Below are 19,400 nucleotides of genomic sequence, written 5' to 3'. Positions count from 1 at the left end.
CTGCGCTTTGTGCATCATGTATGTCACTAAAGTTTGTATGTGATAAAGAGTTGTGACAGTATAAAATGGGATGCACATGTATGTATGATACAGGAATCATAAAGCAGTTTGTGTCATTAGTTGTAAGCAAGCACAATCATTAAGCATAATTCAATATTAATTAATTGTACGGAAGCATGCAAATTTGATGGTTGTCACACCCATTTATTCCAATCCAGAACGTACCTGGAGCTAGCAGCATTGACACTTTCCAAAACTTGCTTTACCGATTTAACCGAGAAGGAGTTAACAGGGTCCGGAAGCCGTACCCAGCCGTCGTGACAGTCGTTCAGACTGACCGTTGCAACAGCAGCTTCTAGGGCACTCAATTCCAGCATTTCGTCGGCCATAAACGGCTCGTGTCTCCACAGCCAAACGCCAAGCATCCTATCCCGAACCGAACAAATTTTTACCACTTCGAGAGCAAATAAGTTGGGAAACTTCTCGCTAAGCGGGCTTTCCATCAGCCAGGGATCCAGCCAAAAAAGCACACTGTCCCCTGTACCCACCTATCCCTTTATTAGGGGCAAAATGGTCATTTCCTTTTTATTTTATTTGAAGCTTTTATTATTAAGTTCAACTTCTATAACCAAATTTGAGACTTCATATCCACTCAAAAACACACATTACAGTAACTTCAAAAACTGGCAAACTGACTGATCGGTTATCTCTATTTATGAAACAGATTGAATCAACCAATCAACTAATCAACTAACCTTAAAGTCATCAACTTTCCTAAAAAGCTACAGAAATCAAATTGGGGCCCGGTTAAAACCAATAACACAAACAAAACCCAGATGGGAAATTAACAATATCATGATTAGGAGAGACAATAATTGCCACATAGAGCTCGATTCACGCTCCATTGGAAGCTATTTCAATAAAACAGATATCAGTTAAAGCTTAAAACAAGACAAATTATTATTAACATAATCAAACAGAAAGATGAGTTACAACTTTAGATGGGTCCCAAGAGACAACAAGCGGAACGGAACCAAAGACAAGAGGAAAAAGGTCTCCTTTTGGGGTGTAATCTTCCATATTGAGAGACACATAGAGTTGACCACCGACATCATCCTGTCCGGTATGGGATGTGGTGTCACTATCAAGGTTTATTGATGAACCAGTTCCCATTTTGATCACCAATCTTGAAGTAAACAGATATAGGTGGTGGTTGTGATGTGAATAAATTGAGTTGGGGGAATAGTGTTGGTGGTGGTGTTGGTGGGTTACTACGGTGGTTCCAAATGGCATGTGAAGGGCCTGTATTGGACACTTTAAGTTAGATCAGATGGCGTGCATTTTCTTGGGCCTTCACATCATATATTATCCATCACCAAAGATGTTGTGGCGGTTTCCGGTTTTCGTGGTCGGGGTTTTGGGTGTGACGTTGAGCAGTGGTGGAGGTGGAGATAGATGGTGACAGTGGTGGAGATTGATGGTTGTGGAGGTGGTGATGGATGGTGGTTGTTATGCTGGAGAGATACAGAGACAAAGGAGGTAGAAGAAGAAGTGGGGGTGTGGTGGGACCCATAAAAGATTATTGTTTTAATAAAAGCTTTAAATAAAATAAAAAATGACCATTTTGCCCCTGAGGAAAAGGACAAAATACTAGGATTTAATCTGAGAAATATGACATGATTTCATTTTTAGACCAAACTGGCAATAAAAGTGAAACCACAAGACCCAGATGTAAAAAGTTTCAAATTTGGACTAAAGTGGCAAAAATGACCAAACCTCAAGGACCAAAATGGCAGTTTACTCTAATCCTTCTAAATAACTAGTAGGTATCTTTCCTTTGTTTTCTCAGGGAAAACATATATTACAAAATAAAAATAAAAAGTTTAACAAAGTATTAGGTTTATTTACACATATATCACTTAATTACACACAAGTCATTATGTAATAGAAAGAAAAAACCGCTAATGTGAGTTTGTGATTCTATTGTTTTGAATAAAATTTATATCATGTAGATAAAACTAATAACCCCGCAATGGTATATGCAAAATGATTAACTCGAAAACTTGGAAAGTCGAACAAAGTGAAACTTAAATAATATATTTGGATTTATGTTTTGAATATTTAAAGTTGATCCTTAACTGAAACGAAAAATTCATTTGAATCACATGCGCTATTACTTTTGAACCGGACACTATATTGGAAACTTTATAAATTATTATATATGAAAAATTAAGTTACAAAGGTAAAACGCAGTACTATTGAAAAAGGAAAAAACAATCAATTATATTTGATCCGTTCAATTTTAAATAAAACTTTATCAAATCGTAGATAAAAGTAAGCACATCGCAATAATATATTCAAAATTATATAAATCATTAAATTATATTATATTAAAATAACAAAAAGGAAAAAACGGCGTATATGTTTGCGCCTTGATTGTTTGTACGTTACTATTCATAACTCGGTTTTTAATAATATATTTATATTGAGGTGCAGATAAAAATAAGCACTTCACAATGATATACTCCGAATTTTATAAAAGATGAATTTTTTAAAGTTATAAGAGAAAAACATTAAATGTTCAGAATTAATTATTACAATAAAATACAAAAAATCTATTATCTATCTACTATACTAAAACAATACATCTTCGCCACATGGCATATTTTTAGCCAGAGAATTCCCTCTTGGGCGGGATTTTCTTTTCTTCCATTACACGCGCTCTCTCATTTTCTCTTCATTCAAAAACCCTAATTCTCCGTTTCCTTCAATCAGCCATACGTGTGTCGCTCCTCTGCCTCCCCCCATACACCAACCAGATAATATCCCCATCCTTCAATCCTACTTACACCCTGATAATTCAAACCACTGATTCCTAATCTCACCTCTTACAATCCACTAATTCACCTCCCTTTTTACTCTTAATCTTCGTCTTTGTCGTCAATCTCTGTTTCTAGGGTTTCGTTTCTGTAATTGAATTCGTGTTTGATTGTGTCGGTGTTATGTTATGCAATAAGGTTGAAGGTTTATGATCTGGATTCTTAGGTAAATTGCTTCTTATTTAGTTTTCTCACGTTTGTGTTACTGGATTGTGTGATACTTTTTCTTGGTTTGTGAATTCTTTATAGTGTTTATTTTGTTTGTTGCTAAAGAGTGGGGATACTTGGTTTAGAAGTTATTTTATGAATGCTTATTGTAGAAATTTTGTTGGTAAGAGAATGAACAAGGTGTTTTAGGTTGTGTATACTTTTAGTGATAGTTTTCGATGATGAATTTTTTTTCTTATAGCAATAAAGAAATGAAGGGGTGATTGGGAGTATGATGGATTTGTAAAATTGCTACCGGATTGGGAGTATGATGGATTTGTGAGCGTTTTTAACGATTTGGGAATAAGTTCTAGAGGAAGAGAATAAGAACCTCATGTATTTGGTACTAAATTAATCAAAAGCATCATATAACTCTGCTATAATTTTTATTTAGAATTCCATCATGTTTATTTCTAATACAAATATGTTTATATAACGAAGTTAAATAGAATGGATGTAGTCAGCTTTTTCTTAATGGGATTCTAGGGTTCCTGCTACATCAGGTATGTTCTACCGAGGTTGTTGTTTTTGTTACGATTGATTCAAACACATACTCTGCTACACCAGGTACGTTTTTAAGGATCTATTTTTTAGTAGGTAATATATTAAACGAAAAAGTTAGCTATTTCTGTTAACTGAAAAGTGAAAAATTTAGATAACAATATTTGATTTAGACCATCATATAGTGATCGTGATCTGGTGAAGTTTCTTTTTATTTTATTTTATTTTGGAATTAAGTTTGGTAATTATCATTTGCAGCACTATGTTGGCATGACTTTAATTTATAAATTAATATCACACTCTAGACATTCACAATTTAATGTTCTTCGTATACTCATTACAAGTTTATAGGTTCATTCAATTCATTCAAAGTTTTTTTTCTAGGATTTGAATGTTTTTTCTAAATTGAGTCTTGAGGGAGTTTCAAATTGAATTTTGTTGTTACTTGTGTCCACTTAACTATTCTTGCTATTCACGTCATGTTGATTTCAAATAAGGATTTGTTTAATGCAACGTGTTTTGTTTAAATATTAATGATTTGATTAAATTAGGCGGATGCTTTGTTAAAGGAGAATATATAAGCAAATGCATTTAGGTGGAAGGAAACTTTTGGAGCATGGGAAGTGAGACAAGGTTACTATACTGATGATGATGATGGCCTTGCCCACTACAAGTTCTTTCAGGTATAAAACATCTTATACTCCATACCTGGTAATTTTAGACACGATTTTTCTCTACACTCCATACCTGGTTATTTTAGACACCATTTTTTTCTCATAAAAAAATTTTCGAAGTGTTGCAGTTGGGTAAAGATTAAGTGCAGCACCAATCGGGTATTCAACAGTGGTAATCTAAATCACCTTCTCCTTTCATAGTGTATATAAAAATAGTATGCATATTATATATTTGAATGAAACATTGACTCTTTTTTTGGAATCTAAATGAACGAGTCTTCCTTGGCTATATAACCAATTAGTGTATTTTAGCTTTAAATTTCCCTTTATTTGGTTTCTAACTAAACTTTGGATCAGTGAACCAGAAGATGAACTCAAGTTGGTTTTACGGGTTGCTTAGTTGAGCAGGGCCATTGAGGGAGGAAGAACACGCATATGATGTGGCATTTTTGACACATATACGTATAGGTCAATTTTGGTTTTGTTTGATGATTTTCATATGCAAATGAGTCAAAATCAAAAAAAAAAAAAAAAAAAAAAAAAAAAAAAAAAAAAAAAACAAAACAAAAACAAAAACAAAAAAGGAGTGAGTCAAATGGGTCTAAAAGGTTGAAAACTACCTAACCTATTTTAATAATTTTTGGTAGATTTTATTTGAAGACTTAGACTATTATTGTAATTGGGGAAGGTTCATTTGAGAAGAAATTTAATGTGAGAAGAAAAAGAAGAAAGGGCATATTGGTAAAATACTATTTCATTTATAACTCATATCATTAATTTTTCTCTCTTTAATTAATTAGTCAACTAATCATTAATTATCCTACATATAATCTACAAAACCTACACACATCAAAATTTTCCTACATATACCCTACACATTACAGAATTTTATCCTACGCAGTCGAAATTTATCTTACACGCCTCAAAATATATCCTACACAACTCGTAATTTATCCTACACAACTTGTAATTTATTCTACACTTTAAATTAAGTTGTTTTTTTAATTTGAAAAAAGTATATATTTTGAAAAGGAGTTACAAATTTAATTTAGTTAGTTATTAATGAGGAAGAATACAAATTAATGATTTATGTAAGTTTACCAATATACCCTTATATTAAAATTAAATGCAAATATTAAATGAAGTAAAATGTAGCATTCTTATTGGTTGAAACTTCTTCTTTTTCTTCTTACAAAAAAATTCTTCTCATTTGAACCCTCCACTATTGTAATTATAATTATAATTGTTTCTTCTTTCTTTTCTTATATTTGATTACTTTCTTTTGCATTTAGTCTCATAGAGAATTGCAACAAGCCTAAATATATATGTGTTCATGTTAAAGCAGTATGGTGGTTTGAGACAATGTGAAACTTTTTAGGTATAATAAAGTAGTATGGTGGTTTGAGAAGACTTTAGCTCACATACCACCACTGTTAAGTAGATGTGGGAATCAACTATGGTTAATCTTGCTCATGCGTTAAGAAAGTTGAAGTATGTCTACTTTCTTACTCTAAACATAGTGTTTAATGGTTATTGACTATTTTAACTCTTTCGTGCTACCTTTTGTATTACTCTGCATTAGGGGGTACGATGAAGCAATCACATATTATGAAAAGGCCCTTGAGCTATCAACAAGAAACTTAAGCACACATGTTGGCTTTACACGTATCACCTGCAGGTAACATTGACTTTTTCATTGTGGCTAAAGGTGGAAATGTTGACTCATTTATAGACGAACGGGTCAATCGGGGATGTTTTGTATATCTAATGGGTTGGTTGGGTTTAACTAAAAATTTATCTCAAATGGGTTGTGAGGTCAAATGGTTGTAAGTCTGCTATTATGTATTCAAATAAATAAGACCTTCTAATGTATATCTAAAAATGGTTTAGATCATTAGTGTAACATATAGTGTTACTGGTATAAAAAATCATACAAGACGTATAAAAAATCATATAAGACTGTTGTGGGTCAGTCCGACCCGCTCTGCCTGGCCAGAGTGGTAGCACTAAAAATGACCAGGTAAAAGAGAAAATATTGTGATATTTTGAAAGTTTTTTATGGTTGGTTTTGTATTTTTTTGACAGGATAATTATACAGATGCAATTACATACTATCACAAGGTAAGTCGGTTCATTTGCTCTTTTGATTACATTAATTATATTGCCATGTTGTTAAATTAGCAATTAGGAAGTTTTTGTTCTAAGATGATCAGGTGTTAACATTTGCTTTCATCATGCCAGTCGTTAACTGAGAGGCCGACTCTTAAGAAATGAAAGGCCCGTGGATGAAGAGAGGCTTACATCAGTGGCAACAACTAAGTTAGTCCAGCTAAGACAACGCCACAGTCTCTGGTCTCAGGTACGTTTTGGCAAAATTGGCGGGTCAAGCGGGTTGGGTAACGGGTCGAAGTGGGTAACTTTGTTTACAGGTCAACACGTATCAGGATATATGCTTTTTCTTGTGATTTTCATCTTTTGATTGGGGCATGCATCTTATATTTAAATAGGGAAGGGTTTCGGTCTAGGCTCGCAACCATTGTTCGTGGTCAAGCAAGCAGCCAACCTGAAAATTCATCTCACAACACCACTGATCTTAGAGGTGATGGGACTCATGCAAACACTCCACAAGAAATTGAGCATGGAAATATGGAGCAAGGTCAATCTTTGGTTCAAGAAAACAACACTTATCATGTTTCAAACCATATGGGGAGTTTGGAAATTGGTGCAACCGCTCAAATTACAAATCAGCAAGCATGCATTGATGAAGGAGAAGATTGGCACTACCAGGCTTCATAAGATGTTCATCATACTTGGCAAGAAAGTTTAGGTAATGATTGGGTACGAGAAACCTCAGGGTACTGAAGTAGGTGGTATTCGTTTTGCAAGCGCCAATGATGTTTGGCATGAACCTGGTTCATGTGAACCAGCTGAAACCTGGTCTGATGGACCTTCTGAACCACTAAAAGCTGACAAACTGTTCCCATCAGGAGAGCCAACAGATTCACGCACTAGAAGATGATAATGTGTACAATATGAAATTAATAGAACTTTTAAGCAGGTAACTTTTGATTTTTAATGTGACAACTGGCACCAAACCGGTAACTTCCGTACACTTTAATTATTATTTAATAACTACAATTATGTGCTTAATTGTCAGCAATGTCTGAACACATGTTAAACAAGTGAATTCATGCACGTTGTATACTACAAAATATTGCTTTATGCATAAACGAGAGCGTTGCGTCAAAAAAAAAAATATTAAGCAAACTCACTGGTAAGACACAATGTGTCAACAGAACTGCAGAAAGCAGTCAGACATTAGAATGGAGGCCTAGGTGTAGGTCCTACGACAAGAATACATTAAAACCCAAGAATACATATAAGGGTTTAATTTATAGACATTGCGAAAGCAAAAATAAGCACTAAAAGCACCCGAAACACACTTTAAGAGCAGAACTAATTACGACAAAACTGCGAAACGAACGTTGATGGCCGCCCGGATAATATTTAATCCCACAAATATTCTTCTATGATTAAAATTTAATTTTAATCAGGTTCGTGTTGAAAAAATAAGTTAAAACGCTTAAAAACGTTATTTTTTTTCATGTTTAAGCGCGTACCGTGTGTTCCTACGCGACACAGTGCTTACACTGCAAAACGCAGACAACGCAGAAAACCTAGGAATATGCTAGGAATATTCCAGGAATATGCTAGGAATATTCCAGGAATATGCTAGGAATATGCTAGGAATATTCCAGGAATATGCTAGGAATATTCCAGGAATATGCTAGGAATATGCTAGGAATATTCCAGGAATATGCTAGGAATATTCCAAGAATATGCTAGGAATATGCTAGGAATATTCCAGGAATATGCCAGGAACATGCTAGGAATATTCCAGGAATATGCCAGGAATATGCTAGGAATATGCCATATGGAATGTCTATAAATACCTTGAGATGGCACATTAGACAATTCACCACCCAACACCATAAAACTACTCTCTCCTCTCCCTCAAAACTTTCGGCCAAACACCCCTTGATCATCCATCATATTTTTCGATTTTGTTCTTCACATTCCAACATCATACAAGTGTCAAGTGTCACGCATAAGAAGGCTTGGTACACTCGGAGATCGAAGGACCTCATCCTCTAGCTTTTATCCACTTCATTTGCGCTTAGATTCCTCCCTAGCCTCGAGCTAGTGGTATGTTACTTAATACACCTTCTTGAACTATTTTGAAGTGGTTAATGTGATGTGTAATGATTAAAACTCGAAATCTTACAAAATGGTTCATTAAAGTCTACTAAAACATGAAAAACGATGGTTAAAAGCTCACTAGTTGTGTAAATGTTTTAGTAATTGAAATTTGTGATTATTTAGACCCGATCTATGTTGTGGATCATCGTTTAACCCGGTTTGGTCGTGATCATGAATCATGACATAAGGTTGTTTTGAATGAAACAAGGGTTAAAGGGTGAAGCTCTACCACATACGAATCATGAACTTGTGTAAAAGCGTTTTACTTGTGAAATAGTGTTTAAAAACTAGCCGATCTATGTATCTACAAGTGGTATTTTCAAAAGACCAAGCGTCAAAATAAATCACATGTTCTAAACCGGATCTTACACAAACAAAAGTGATTTTTGTGAACAAACAAGTGTGTGGACACTTGTGTAACTAAAGTTTTTAGCAAAGAAATAATTTCCGTAAAAACTGACTAGAAGTTGTGAAACTTCATATTCTTTAAATATAAGGTTTTTAAGAAATCAAACTTATTTATAAAGATAACAAGACTTACTAAATGTGCTAGTAAGTTACTACACAATTTTGGTAAGTATTCAAGTTCATGAAATGGGGAAAATTAGTGATTGTTGTTGATGATTATTGTTGATAATTGTTGTTGATGATTGTTGACGATTTAAAAGAAAATAAACACATGTTTTGAAAACATGGGAAACCTCCATTTTTAGGGGAAACTCTGTCAAAATTTTTATAAATCTTGACACTTAGAAAAATATAAGTTTTTGAGAAACTTATTCCCTAAAAATGTATTTAAGAGTATTACCAAGGTTTCCCTAATTTTTGGTGATAAGAAATGAGGATTTCTTCAAGCATAAAAAGGGATATAAGTATGCATTTTTGAAAGAAAAATATATATATATATATATATTATTTATCACCAACTTTTGTGCTAAGTGTATACCATATGTGTTATACATGCTAGCGTATTAAGACGTAAAAAAAATACACTAAATACTCATGAGGAGTATAAACATGAAGATACACATACAATATACTAGACACATAATTCGGGTGCAAAGTACAAAACACAAAAGACTTATATTTATTTGTGAGAAAATAATATAAGTAAGACATTTAGTTAAAAATATAAAATATTTTTAACACAAGAAAATATACACAAAAGTGACTGACTGAACTTGTGCGACGCAAGTCTAGTGACTAACGATAAGAAAACGCGTATAGGTTACGACGTTAATTAAGCAAATCCGGTGAAGTTTACGACGCAAGGAACGCAAAGTTGTGAGTTCATGCTCCCCCTTTTCTTTAACTGTTTTTGTTTTACACTTCGGGGGTGAAATACATGTCACAAATTGAATATTGTTTGCATATGTTATGATGGGTACAAAAACATTCAAGTGAAACATTCCAGACCATGTCTCGAATAGGGTACCATAAGCACCATTAATCAACGTATACATTCAGACCGCGGCACAGAAGGTTAGATCTAATGGGTTTCAGGCAACCCCACTCTTGGCCTACTTCTACCAATGAGTGCTTCTGTGTCTCAGTCAAGTCGACAAAAATGCCTAGGTTTGGTGGCTTCCTATGTCGTGACATATGTTAGTGGCCTTGCAAACCACTAGCAAAACTCACACATTCAAACAGTCATAGTACCCAGTTATACATACGTTTTACGAGTTACATTCAAACATTCATTCATTCTACCAGTTTTATACTATGTTTTCATTCAAGGATATTAAACATTCAAAAACAATCACTGCATGAATTCACACCAACATTATTTTGATGTTTTTCCAAAACTCACATGGATTTCAGGTAACTAAAGGTGGATGTGCGCGTGGTCCTACGCATGCTCGTGGATGTCGCTTTGTTTATCGTTAAATAAAGTTATAACTTTTAAGACAATATGCTATCATGTGTTGTAAACACTTGACTTATGTTTTCGGTAATGTAATGTTTAAAGTTATTTTCGAGCATATAGTATGTTTACCTTTCGTATGCAATGAGAACCTTTCATGATCACACCTCGTGCTTCCGCCGCAGAAAGGGGTGTGACAGATTGGTATCAGAGCTGCGATTGTAGTGAACCAGGATTCCTTCTCGAGTCTAGTCTACAATCTCTAGGATCCTATCACGAAAACAATTTTTCAAAGAGTTTTCATTGCATAAAACATCCCGCGACATCCACTGCCTGAAACTGTATACATGAGTCTAGAAAAGACGCTACGTGACTTAGGGTGCACTGGGGTAGCACTTGTCTATGATTAAGGATTACTTGCAATTATTTGTGATAATTAGCATATACATGTACTAGATGTAGAATACCACTAGTATACATGACTTTGCCTGAAAACAATGACTTAACTGAAGGAGGAAACACGAGGATGAAACGAACTGTGCAGACTGTGCAAGGAGTTACGTAATTATGGATGCATACATAATTATGGAATTCAGTGCACAGAAATCACAGCAAGTCTTGTCACGTATAGATTCCCTTAGTGCAAGCCTACTATGTACTCTGTTGGAGTAATAATTGTTTGATGTCACTTATGTGGTATATATACCTGTGAATATATATGCTACTAATGTCTAGGGTGACGATATCAAGCAAATGTTTAACCCTGTTGTGTTATGTTCTGCCAGAACATGGCACCCAGGAGAGCTGTGAATGCTCGCAATGATAATCAACCTCCTCCTCCCCCACTACCAAGAACTGCTGAAGAGTTGAACGCTCTACTGGAAGAGAGAATCTCTGCTGCCATCGCCCAGTACGAGGCGAACCGTACCCAAGACAGTGGAGGACCAAGCAATACTAGACGTGACGGACATGGAGATTCGTCAGGAGGAAACGTAGCCCAAGGCTGCACCTTCAAGCAGTTCCTCGACTGCAAACCAATGAACTACAATGGCACTGGAGGAGCAGTAGCATTTGTGCGTTGGACGGAGAAGACTGAGGCCACTATCCGCATGAGCAAGTGTACCGCGGATCAACAAGTCACCTTTGCTACTGGGCTATTTGTCGATGAAGCTTTGACTTGGTGGAACCTATAAGTCCAAACCCTAGGCGATGATGCTGCGTATGGCATGACTTGGAATGAACTGAAAGAGAAAATGCGAGAGAAGTATTGCTCCCGTGCTGAACTCCAAAGGTTGGAGACAGAGTTCTGGCACTTGACTATGGTGGGTGCTGACATCACTGGGTATACTCGAAGGTTCCATGATTTATCCAGAGTGATTCCCTACATGGTGACTCCGGAATTTAAGCGCGTTGAATGCTACATTTGGGGACTGGCCCCAGAGTTTCGCGACATGGTAACGTCGGCCAAACCTCAAACAATCACCGAGGCTGTAACTCTGGCTGTCAGTCTTACTGAGGATTGTGTTCGTATGGAGAAGTTATCATTGAACCCAACAGAGAAGACCGAGACACATGCTGAGTCGCCCGGTGACAAGAAGAGGAAGCATTCGACTCTGACTCAAGCAACTCGCAACAACAAGGGTTCGAACAACAAGAAGCGTGACACTAACCCACCTAGGGAGGCAAAAGCCTTCGCAGCTGCAAATGAGTCTGGAACTAGGAAGTATCAGGGCACTCTGCCCAAGTGTAACCGCTGTGATTTCCATCATGTGGGAAATTGTCGTGTTGGGAAGTGCGGGAACTGCGGAAAGTCAGGCCATCGTACTGAAGATTGTTGGGGTAAAGGTATTGGAGGCCGCAATGGCAATGGTAATAGGAACGGGAATGGAAACCGTAACGATGGCGGAAATGGGGATGGCAACAATAACCGAATTGGAAATGAAGCCGGGCGAAACCAAGGATGCTTCAAGTGTGGAAGCAACGATCATTTCATGAGGGACTGCCCAAAGAAAGACAATGCTCAGGCTCGGGCATTTGTGATTGGAGCAAAGAACGCACGCGAGGACCCTAACGTGGTCACCGGTACGTTTCTCATTAACAATCACTTTGCATCCATATTATTTGACACTGGCGCCGATTCTAGCTTCATGTCTGTGGAATTTAAACGCATACTCGGAATAGAATCTAGTAGATTAGAAGTTCCATATTCCATAGAATTAGCCAATGGAAAACTTGTTGAATCCGGCGAAGTTGTTAGAAACTGCACACTCGAACTTGGTGAGCGAAGGTTTAGCATCGATCTCTTACCTATTCAATTGGGTAGCTTTGATGTAGTAGTCGGAATGGACTGGCTATCCAAGAACAAAGCTGAAGTCATTTGTCATGAGAAAATCATTCGCATCCCTTTGGCGAATGATGAAACTCTCATCGTGCATGGAGAAAAACAAGATGCGCCTCTAAGAATCATCAGTTGTATGAAGGCACAGAAGTGCTTAAGGAAAGGATGTGTTGCCTTCCTAGCACACGTGATAGACAAGAAGGCTGTGGAGCCGAAACTCGAAGACATTCCTGTGGTGAAGGAATTTCCTGATGTGTTCCCTGAGGATCTGCCAGGACTACCTCCGCAATGACAAGTCGAATTCCGTATAGACTTGGTTCCGGGAGCTGCTCCTGTAGCCAAGGCACCGTATAGACTTGCGCCATCCGAAATGCAAGAATTATCTACACAACTCCAGGAGTTGTTGGATAAAGGATTCATAAGGCCAAGCTTCTCGCCCTGGGGAGCTCCAGTTTTGTTCGTGAAGAAAAAGGATGGAACCATGCGGATGTGTATCGATTACAGGGAACTGAACAAGCTAACGATCAAGAATCGGTACCCACTACCGAGGATTGACGACTTGTTTGACCAGTTACAAGGGTCAAGCTACTATTCCAAGATCGACCTTCGATCTGGATATCATCAGTTAAGGATACAAGAAGAAAGCGTACCAAAGACGGCATCCAGAACACGCTATGGACATTACGAGTTTCTTGTGATGCCATTCGGGCTGACGAATGCACCAGCGGTCTTTATGGATCTGATGAACCGTGTATGTAAACCATATCTCGATAAATTCGTGATTGTATTTATCGATGATATCCTGATTTACTCTCGGACGAAAGAAGAGCACGAGCAACACCTCAGAACCATCTTGGAACTACTGAAAAAGGAGAAACTTTATGCAAAGTTCTCGAAATGCGAATTCTGGATTCGCAAAGTACAATTTCTTGGTCACGTTGTGAATGAGAAGGGCATTCATGTAGACCCGTCCAAGATAGAAGCAATAAAGAATTGGGAAGCTCCCAAAACCCCAACTGAAGTTCGCCAATTTTTAGGCTTAGCGGGCTACTATAGGAGATTCATCGAGAATTTCTCGAAAATAGCTCAGCCGCTAACTGCCCTTACGCAGAAAGACAAGAAGTATGACTGGGGTGTTAAACAGGAGGAAGCTTTTCAGCTACTCAAAAGCAAGCTATGCGATGCACCAATATTGTCACTACCCGAAGGCACGGAAGACTTCGTGGTATACTGCGACGCTTCACGACAAGGCTTGGGTTGCGTGCTCATGCAACGCCAAAAAGTCATCGCTTACGCGTCAAGGCAACTGAAGGTGCACGAAAGAAATTATACCACTCATGACCTGGAACTGGGCACAGTGGTATTCGCCTTGAAAATCTGGCGACACTATCTATATGGTACTCGATGTACAATCTTCACAGATCACAAAAGCCTGCAACACATATTTGATCAGAAGGAATTGAATATGCGCCAGCGGCGATGGGTCGAGCTGCTAAATGATTACGACTGTGAGATTAAGGACCACCCAGGAAAGGCAAACGTTGTAGCAGACGCATTGAGCCGAAAAGAAAGGGGTAAGACCCTAAGAGTTCGAGCGTTAGAAATGACCATTCGAACGAACCTCACTGCACGCATTCGTGATGCACAACAAGAAGCTCTTAAAGGAGAGAACCGCAAAGCTGAATACCTCTGAGGTGCATTGAAGTACATGGCGCCAAATGAAGAGGGAGCCTTATACTTCAAGAAGCGTATTTGGGTCCCACTCTATGGTGGCATACGAGAAGTCATCCTTAATGAAGCCCACAAATCGAGATATTCGATCCACCCAGGATCGGACAAGATGTATCAAGACTTGAAAGAGTACTATTGGTGGCCGAGACTCAAAAGCGATGTTGCTGTCTATGTTGGAAAATGCCTAACCTGTGCTAAGGTTAAGGCCGAATATCAAAAACCGTCCGGTCTAATACAACAACCAGAGATTCCCGTGTGGAAGTGGGAACAAATCTCGATGGACTTCATAACGAAATTACCCAGGACCCCGAGAGGGCACGACATGATATGGGTAATAATTGATCGGTTGACGAAATCTGCGCATTTCCTACCAATCCGAGAAAAGGATAGCACTGGAAAGCTTGCAGAAATATACTTAAGAGAAATTGTGGCACGTCACGGAGTGCCTATCTCAATCATTTCAGACAGAGATGGACGCTTTGTCTCAAGAATCTGGCAATCATTTCAGGAAGCCTTTGGATCTCAGTTAGATCTAAGCACGGCATTCCATCCGCAAACAGACGGCCAGAGCGAACAGACTATACAAACGTTAGAAGATATGCTTCGCGCATGTGTCATGGGTCTAGGCGGCAGCTGGGATACTCACCTACCCTTAGTTGAGTTTTCCTACAATAACAGTTATCATACAAGCATAAAAGCCGCGCCGTTCGAAGCTCTGTATGGCCGCAAGTGTCGATCGCCCTTATGTTGGGCAGATGCCGGAGATAAACGTATGGTTGGTCCTGAACTCGTTCAAGAGACAACCGACAAGATTGCGCAGATCCGAGAGCGCATTAAGGCGGCTCGAGATCGACAAAAGAGCTACGCTGATCCGAAAAGAAAATCAGTAGAATTCGAGGTGGGAGACAAAGTGTTGTTAAAGGTCTCACCTTGGAAGGGCGTAGTCAGATTTGGAAAGCGTGGAAAGCTGAATCCACGATACATCGGACCATTCAGAATATTGAAAAGAATTGGTACCGTGGCATACAAGTTGGAGTTACAGGAAGAACTTAATGGAGTACATGATACGTTTCATGTATCCAACCTGAAGAAGAGTCCAACACAAGAAAACGTGATCATCCCAATGGATGAAGTGCATATTGATGAAGCCCTCCGATTTACAGAACAACCCGTTGAGGTTACCGACTGGAAGGTCAACAAGACCAGGAGGAGCAGTGTGAAGCTTGTCAAAGTACGTTGGAACTCTAAGCACGGACCCGAGTACACGTGGGAACGTGAAGACCAGTTCAAAGAAAAGTATCCCCACCTATTCAAAGAGACTCCTGCAAGGGTTAGTCCATCCTGAATTTCGGGACGAAATTCTTTTAACGGGGGGAGACTGTGACAACTGGCACCAAACCGGTAACTTCCGTACACTTTAATTATTATTTAATAACTACAATTATGTGCTTAATTGTCAGCAATGTCTGAACACATGTTAAACAAGTGAATTCATGCACGTTGTATACTACAAAATATTGCTTTATGCATAAATGAGAGCGTTGCGTCAAAAAAAAAATACTAAGCAAACTCACCGGTAAGACACAATGTGTCAACAGAACTGCAGAAAGCAGTCAGACATTAGAATGGAGGCCTAGGTGTAGGTCCTACGACAAGAATACATTAAAACCCAAGAATACATATAAGGGTTTAATTTATAGACATTGCGAAAGCAAAAATAAGCACTAAAAGCACCCGAAACACACTTTAAGAGCAGAACTAATTACGACAAAACTGCGAAACGAACGTTGATGGCCGCCCGGATAATATTTAATCCCACAAATATTCTGTTATGATTAAAATTTAATTTTAATCAGGTTCGTGTTGAAAAAATAAGTTAAAACGCTTAAAAACGTTATTTTTTTTCATGTTTAAGCGCGTACCGTGTGTTCCTACGCGACACAGTGCTTACACTGCAAAACGCAGACAACACAGAAAACCTAGGAATATGCTAGGAATATTCCAGGAATATGCTAGGAATATTCCAGGAATATGCTAGGAATATTCCAGGAATATGCTAGGAATATTACAGGAATATGCTAGGAATATGCTAGGAATATTCCAGGAATATGCCAGGAATATGCTAGGAATATTCCAGGAATATGCTAGGAATATGCTAGGAATATTCTAGGAATATGCCAGGAATATGCTAGGAATATTCCAGGAATATGCCAGGAATATGCTAGGAATATGCCATATGGAATGTCTATAAATACCTTGAGATGGCACATTAGACAATTCACCACCCAACACCATAAAACTACTCTCTCCTCTCCCTCAAAACTTTCGGCCAAACACCCCTTGATCATCCATCATATTTTTCGATTTTGTTCTTCACATTCCAACATCATACAAGTGTCAAGTGTCACGCATAAGAAGGCTTGGTACACTCGGAGATCGAAGGACCTCATCCTCTAGCTTTTATCCACTTCATTTGCGCTTAGATTCCTCCCTAGCCTCGAGCTAGTGGTATGTTACTTAATACACCTTCTTGAACTATTTTGAAGTGGTTAATGTGATGTGTAATGATTAAAACTCGAAATCTTACAAAATGGTTCATTAAAGTCTACTAAAAACATGAAAAACGATGGTTAAAAGCTCACTAGTTGTGTAAATGTTGTAGTAATTGAAATTTGTGATTATTTAGACCCGATCTATGTTGTGGATCATCGTTTAACCCGGTTTGGTCGTGATCATGAATCATGACATAAGGTTGTTTTGAATGAAACAAGGGTTAAAGGGTGAAGCTCTACCACATACGAATCATGAACTTGTGTAAAAGCGTTTGATCTATGTATCTACAAGTGGTATTTTCAAAAGACCAAGCGTCAAAAGAAATCACATGTTCTAAACCGGATCTTACACAAACAAAAGTGATTTTTGTGAACAAACAAGTGTGTGGACACTTGTGTAACAAAAGTTTTTAGCAAAGAAATAATTTTCGTAAAAACTGACTAGAAGTTGTGAAACTTCATATTCTTTAAAAATAAGGTTTTTAAGAAATCAAACTTATTTATAAAGATAACAAGACTTACTAAATGTGCTAGTAAGTTACTACACAATTTTGGTAAGTATTCAAGTTCATGAAATGGGGAAAATTAGTGATTGTTGTTGATGATTATTGTTGATAATTGTTGTTGATGATTGTTGACGATTTAAAAGAAAATAAACACATGTTTTGAAAACATGGGAAACCTCCATTTTTAGGGGAAACTCTGTCAAAATTTTTATAAATCTTGACACTTAGAAAAATATAAGTTTTTGAGAAACTTATTCCCTAAAAATGTATTTAAGAGTATTACCAAGGTTTCCCTAATTTTTGGTGATAAGAAATGAGGATTTCTTCAAGCATAAAAAGGGATATAAGTACGCATTTTTGAAAGAAAAATATATATATATATTATTTATCACCAACTTTTGTGCTAAGTGTATACCATATGTGTTATACATGCTAGCGTATTAAGACGTAAAAAAAATACACTAAATACTCATGAGGAGTATAAACATGAAGATACACATACAATATACTAGACACATAATTCGGGTGCAAAGTACAAAACACAAAAGACTTATATTTATTTGTGAGAAAATAATATAAGTAAGACATTTAGTTAAAAATATAAAATATTTTTAACACAAGAAAATATACACAAAAGTGAGTGACTGAACTTGTGCGACGCAAGTCTAGTGACTAACGATAAGAAAACGCGTATAGGTTACGACGTTAATTAAGCAAATCCGGTGAAGTTTACGACGCAAGGAACGCAAAGTTGTGAGTTCATGCTCCCCCTTTTCTTTAACTGTTTTTGTTTTACACTTCGGGGGTGAAATACATGTCACAAATTGAATATTGTTTGCATATGTTATGATGGGTACAAAAACATTCAAGTGAAACATTCCAGACCATGTCTCGAATAGGGTACCATAAGCACCATTAATCAACGTATACATTCAGACCGCGGAACAAAAGGTTAGATCTAATGGGTTTCAGGCAACCCCACTCTTGGCCTACTTCTACCAATGAGTGCTTCTGTGTCTCAGTCAAGTCGACAAAAATGCCTAGGTTTGGTGGCTTCCTATGTCGTGACATATGTTAGTGGCCTTGCAAACCACTAGCAAAACTCACACATTCAAACAGTCATAGTACCCAGTTATACATACGTTTTACGAGTTACATTCAAACATTCATTCATTCTACCAGTTTTATACTATGTTTTCATTCAAGGATATTAAACATTCAAAAACAATCACTGCATGAATTCACACCAACATTATGTTGATGTTTTTCCAAAACTCACATGTATTTCAGGTAACTAAAGGTGGATGTGCGCGTGGTCCTACGCATGCTCGTGGATGTCGCTTTGTTTATCGTTAAATAAAGTTATAACTTTTAAGACAATATGCTATCATGTGTTGTAAACACTTGACTTATGTTTTCGGTAATGTAATGTTTAAAGTTTATTTTCGAGCATATAGTATGTTTACCTTTCGTATGCAATGAGAACCTTTCATGATCACACCTCGTGCTTCCGCCGCAGAAAGGGGTGTGACATTTAAGGTACTCCGTGCTATCATTTGTTTTTCTTTGCAACTGATTTTGCTGTTTATCATAGGAGAAGTGTTTCTAATCTTCTTAGAAGTGGATTTTGCGAGAGTTTGGACCAATTAATTCAACTAGGTTTACCCCTGCGCGCGTTGCGGCGCGCTAAGGCAACTCCGATGAAGGTTTGCATGTTTCCAAACTGGTGGGACTTGAATAAAAATAAATAAATTTAGTTAAGAACATTCAAAATCCCAAGGATGTTCGTGTCCACTATTTTAATACAGACCAAGCATAACCAAATAATCAATCCAAGTGCAACCAACACTTTAATAAAAAATATACAAATGTATGTTGTAAAAACATA

The 19,400-nt window shown here is 37.4% G+C and overlaps 1 long non-coding RNA gene across 28 annotated transcripts; it reads left to right on the top strand.

Annotated features, from left to right (window-relative positions):
* Positions 1 to 2,693: 2,693 nt before the first annotated feature.
* On the top strand, positions 2,694 to 19,174 carry LOC110940055. 28 transcript variants are annotated; one of them, XR_004894199.1, is made up of 10 exons: positions 2,697 to 3,045; positions 3,289 to 3,429; positions 3,528 to 3,589; positions 4,139 to 4,270; positions 4,390 to 4,433; positions 4,619 to 5,752; positions 5,844 to 5,939; positions 6,347 to 6,382; positions 6,503 to 6,620; positions 6,769 to 7,411. It is a non-coding gene; the product is annotated as an uncharacterized LOC110940055 (long non-coding RNA). The 28 variants fall into 28 exon arrangements; XR_004894203.1 differs by having other exon boundaries at positions 2,703 to 3,045; positions 5,640 to 5,752; XR_004894194.1 differs by having other exon boundaries at positions 2,695 to 3,045; positions 3,528 to 4,270; positions 4,382 to 4,433.
* Positions 19,175 to 19,400: the final 226 nt, after the last annotated feature.

Source organism: Helianthus annuus, chromosome 5 (genome assembly GCF_002127325.2).
Source record: "Helianthus annuus cultivar XRQ/B chromosome 5, HanXRQr2.0-SUNRISE, whole genome shotgun sequence".
NCBI lineage: Eukaryota > Viridiplantae > Streptophyta > Magnoliopsida > Asterales > Asteraceae > Helianthus > Helianthus annuus.
This window is presented reverse-complemented; position numbering and strand designations above follow the sequence as displayed.